General features: G+C 40.3%; 1 pseudogene; it reads right to left on the bottom strand.

Annotated features, from left to right (window-relative positions):
* Nucleotides 1-4,869: 4,869 nt before the first annotated feature.
* Nucleotides 4,870-4,988, bottom strand: LOC120599092 (uncharacterized; annotated as a pseudogene).
* Nucleotides 4,989-5,398: the final 410 nt, after the last annotated feature.

A 5,398-nucleotide genomic window follows, 5' to 3' on the forward strand; every position in this document is an offset into this window, starting at 1 on the left:
CCCGATCCAGCTCGCTCGCCTGTCACCTCGAGCTCTGCTTTAAAGTGGCTTCCGGTCGCCGGCTCACAGCAGCCCGGTCGTGGAGGCGGAGCCTGGGCGGCGGGGTGTGGGTGGGGTGAGGGGGCCGGGCGCTCAGTGAGTGCCGGGAAGGAGACCCGCCCGCGTGCGCGTGCGCGCGCGCGCGCTCGAAGATGCGCGGGGTGTGCGTGCGGCGGCCGCGTGCTCCCGCGAGGGGGCGTGCCCTTTCGAAGGCCTGCTGGGCCCCAGAGAGTCCGCGTGTACGCGCGTCTGGGAGCGCGCGGCGGTGAGGGAGGGCGGTCTGCCCTTCATGGGGCGGGCTCCACCTGCCTGCGGACAGATGGAGGGTCACTTTGTTCCGAGGAAACTCAGGCATCTGAAGGAGGATGTGAAACGGAACGACCCGTTTCTGTGCGGTTGCCTTTGTTTATTTGCCTCCTCACAATATGCCTCCTGCCCCTGACGCCGCCGAACCCCAAGAGGAAGCAAACGGCTGCTACCACCGATGTGGCCAGACGGGGTCGCTAGACCCGTAGCGAATGGGTCGGCCCTCCAGCGCACCCGGCTTGGTCGCCTGCCCAATGGGTCGCAGATATTCTTGTTTGACCGGTAACGTAACGCAGCACTGCAGAAGGGAAACCTAGCTTTGGGGTTTGACGATAAAACTGCATATATATATATATGTATATATGTACACGTATACATATATACACATATATATAGTCACAAACTGCATATATATACGTATATATGTACACGTATACATATATACACATATATACATATATATAGTCACAAACTGCATATATATGTATATATGTACACGTATACATATATACACATATATATACATATATATAGTTACAAACACCTTAGTGACTTATCACTCAATACTTGTCAAGCGTCCGTTGCATGCAGCCCTGATCAGCCCAGATACCATGTCTGTCCCCATGGAGCGTGTAAAGCATCACGCACTCACCTTAAAAATATACATCTATGAAAATTTGCCCTATTTTCTGTACTGTAAAATGCCTTGGATAGTAAGTCTATATATTGAATAGGTTTGCAGTGGTGAAGGAAGAAACGTTAAATTTATATAATCACTGTATATAGGAGGAAAAGGCCCTGATCAAAATCAAAGAAAGTTAATTATGGCTTTATCCTCAACAGCTGACAGAGAACAAAAACAGCTTGCAAAGAGATGCTCTCTGCCTGTGGCCTGAAATATAAACCGACTTAATTCCACGATGTGGGGCCTTTCTGAGTTGAAAAAGCAAACTATTACCTTAGCAGACATGGAAGCCTATAAAAATAGGATCTGAGAGGTGGTAGTAATAGATACATGGTTCCAAGCCTTTCTTAAAGTCTTCTAAATCAGACATAGTGACAACTAAACTCTTCTAAATCTATCCAGCAAAGAATAGATTAACTGTAGTATCTGCCTACCAGGCTTATTTCAAATTGCATTAAGGCAGGGCTGTTAAACTAAGGTGGAAATGATATGGACAGGATTCAGAAGTTAATAAAAAATTTTCAGGTTTTAAAACCCTGGTCTATGTCTACTCATATATGGAACTTCCTAGAAGCAAGTATCTGAGTTTAAATTGATTTTACTATTTGATTTTTGATTATCTGTTCTATGTTCTCTTTTCATGCTTTCCTTTGGATGAAGTATTTCTAATTCTATTTTTCCCAACAATTAGATTATTTGCTATATATATTTAATGACTTAAAACACCTCTCATTTGCTCATGATTCCAGATTCCCTGGCTCAAGAATTCAATCTGACCATAGTACAGGTGGCTCATCTTTGCTTCATGATATCTTGGGCCTCATTTGGGGTGGCTCATGTGTCTGTGGCCTGGCCCAGTTTGGGCCACATGTCTTGGGCCTCTCTCCTGGCTGTTGGCTGGATTTCTCTGCATGGCTTCTCCACATGGTTAACTTGGGCTTTCTCACAGCAGGGTAATCCCAGAATTCCAAGGGGGAGCATTCCAAGAGGACAAGCCTCAAGATGAAAGCCTTTGCTTGCATCACCCTTACTAATGTGTCATTGGCCAGAGCAAGTCACACAACCGAGCTCAGAGTCTATGGCAGGGGGCCATGAATATTAGGAGGTGAGCTTCATTGGGGCCACTCAGATTAAGGACAGATCACCTTAATCCAATCAGGGATTAAGTAAATTACTTCCAGGGTGTAGCTCTTTAGAATTCCAACTTAAAATCTTTCCTCCTTGGGTCCTGAACTCAGAGTTTTCACCCTCCACTCTCACCCACTCCCCTCGAGAGCTTTAGCTAGTTTTCAGCCTCTTCACTACTACTTTCAGAATGGTAGTTGCCTCAGAGGGTAAAATGGCACCAGATTCTGGACTCACCACTTTTGGATCGAGTCTCAGACTGCTAAAGTTTTATTGCTCCAGGAAAGGTATCCTCTACAAGGTATCCTCTACTTTAGATGTGACCCCTGGAAGACAATAAGAAAGGAAGATCCTCCTACGGAACAGGAACTAACAGATTAACTGACCAAGAGCATGGATTACTTGCTATAATTAATCAACAGGATCTGAGATGTTCTATGGACCAGTGACTACCGTGTTTCTCATTTCTCCCTTTTCTGAATAGGAGTTTTACTAACATCCTGTACTTTGTCTATCCACCATTACTTATTAAGAGTATCAAGGCAGATAACTTTTCTTTAAAAATTGTTTGTCAGAGTGTGAAGATCCACACTCTTGATGGGGAGTACCCTACATTACTAGGCTTCTGGATCCTGATGCAGTGGACCTGAACTCATTATAGTAACTGATGAAACTTTAGGATCGTTTCTCTTAGGGAGGAGGTAAGTATATTCCTTATTTGACAAGGGCAGATACTGCTCGTTGCCCCTATCTGTTAGAAATATCTTGATACTTTTGTGGGGGAAAGGAGAAGGGCTGGCAATGTACCTAGCCAAAAAACTCATTTCCATAGATCCCATACAGTTCGGGTGGCTATGGGATATAGTTTTAGACATATGGTGAAGATTTCTAGGAAAACATTTCTTTTCCTAATATAGAGACACCCTTTCCATATCTTTTTTTAAATTCTTTTTATCTTACTCCTCAAATACTAACATGAGGATGAAGATGGAGCCTCATGACAAAAATGAAGGTGAACATGATGTGGAAAATATGAAGATGGAATCCAAAAGCTAAGGATGCCAGAACAGAAAGATAGAAGGAGTCTGGATCATTCTTGACATCTTGAAGCTGCTGCAGCAGTTCTAGACTGGCTACCCCTGGACTTACTGTATGTCTGAAATATAAACCTCAACTTGGTTCTCTGTTACGTGTAGCTAAACGTGTTCTTGGCTAATACATAAACTGTCATAAGTTATCTTCTATCTAGTCCTCCTGCTTGCAGGCTCTACCAGTTACATAGCAATATGACCTAGTATATAAGAGATATAAGAACTCACAAAGCAATACATCAACTCCTATTGCATTTTCTGTTAATCAAATTATATGATTAAGAAACATATTTATTAAAGAAAAAAAAGTAGAGAGAGGAGACATAAGAATACTTCTGAAGTCCCATTTTAATATTTTGCCATAGTTATGTTGTCTTAGTCAAAGATTTTTTGTATTGTAACATCACTATATTTTACTTAACTTATCATAAGCAACTTTCCATGTTACCAGTCTTTTAAACAAATAGCTGTCGACTATTCCAAGTAAAGATGACAAATTTTACTTAACTGGTTCCTTGTCATTGAACTTGTCAATTCACTTTTTAAAAAATCATTTATTCACTAAGTATCTAATACATTCAAGTCACTGGATTAAATATTGTGAGTATCCATACATGAATAAGTGGCTCCCTCTCCGAATGCTCATCAAAAGGCATAAACATATACATGCAACATGTATACTTTCTATGTGTGGCCCTAAGCCATTTAATTCTTTTTAAATATGCTTATAGGATTGAAATATTCTAATTTCTTTTGCAAATATACCTTTTATTGCTATTTCTGTTTTCTCTGTCTGCTGGATTTGCCTTAGCATGACTGATCAGTGGAATGAACAACTTATTAATGTAAAAGCCAGGACTACTTACTTGAAATTTCAAGTGGCTCTAGAGATCCCATGTTCATCTTCATTAATGGAGTACATGTTATGAAATACAAGTATCAATATCTGTTGCTTTCTGTTTTCGTAATTATTAGTACTAGTTATTTCCCCAACATCCTTCTGGTGGAAAGATAATCATTTCTGGTTACCACATCAAGAAGGAAACAGTGACTAATGTGACTCAGCACAATGAAAAACCTGAGATTTGAAAATAGGCCTTTGCTCTTAGCAATGTTGTACTGAGATTACATGGAGAACACAGCCTACTTGCATAAATGGCAGACGGATCATTCCTAATCTATGAGTGCTAAGTCCAAGCTATAATGTTTCTGACTATATATAAGGATAACTTATTCTCTAAATCAAAAGAAGTTCATATGTGCACATATCTAATACGTCCAAAGTGAAAGGAAAATCCACCTGTTTTCTAGCCAACTGAATGACTGTTGTTTTTGAACATACAAAATCTATTATTGAAAATTCTATCTTGATGCTGTAACTAATGGGCCAACTCTTGGAACTTAGCTAAAGGAAGATTTCCTATTTTCCTGAGAAGGAATTCTGCACTTTTTGGATTCTAGAGCAAGAAAAGATTTTGGCTGACTTTATTCACCTCAAGTAGCTTTTATTTATTTATTTGTTTGTTTGTTTATGTGAGTCAACCCTTTGTTGGCCTCACAGATTGCAAGGACCTTGTCAGTTTACAATCCCTTATTACTATTTTTTTTTTTTTAATTTTTTTACACCTACAGCACCTGGTCTTCCTAGGTGGTCTCCCATCCAAGTACTAACCAGGCCCGACCCTACTTAGCTTCTGAGATCAGACAGGGTCAGGCTTGTTGAGGGTAGCATGGCTAGAGACTTCAAGTAGGCTTTAAATATGGTGTTAATGGGAGAAGAATGGAAAATTCCACTAGAGAATATGTCACAGCAGCAAAAGGTAGAGAATTTAATCAGCATGAATTAAGGGTGAATTAATTCAATGCTCAGAGGTGGGTTGGTTTAGAGCATGACATGAACATGCTTTGATAAATGTAAACTTAAGATTTATGTTTTCATAAAGTGATAGAATATTCACTTTGCAGACCATTTCCAAGTAGTAAAAACATTTCTCAGTTATAATCTTTTCTTGAAACTCTAATGAGGTAAGGTGCCTCTGTCTAGGTGAGGATACAAGGCTTAATGGTAAATTTAACAGATAAAATATAAATAGGATGAGTTCTAAAATGTTTATTTCAAACTACAGATGCTTCTTGAATTACAATGGGGTTA

This window comes from Pteropus medius, unplaced genomic scaffold (genome assembly GCF_902729225.1).
Source record: "Pteropus medius unplaced genomic scaffold, Ma_sr-lr_union100, whole genome shotgun sequence".
Taxonomy (NCBI): Eukaryota; Metazoa; Chordata; class Mammalia; order Chiroptera; family Pteropodidae; genus Pteropus; species Pteropus medius.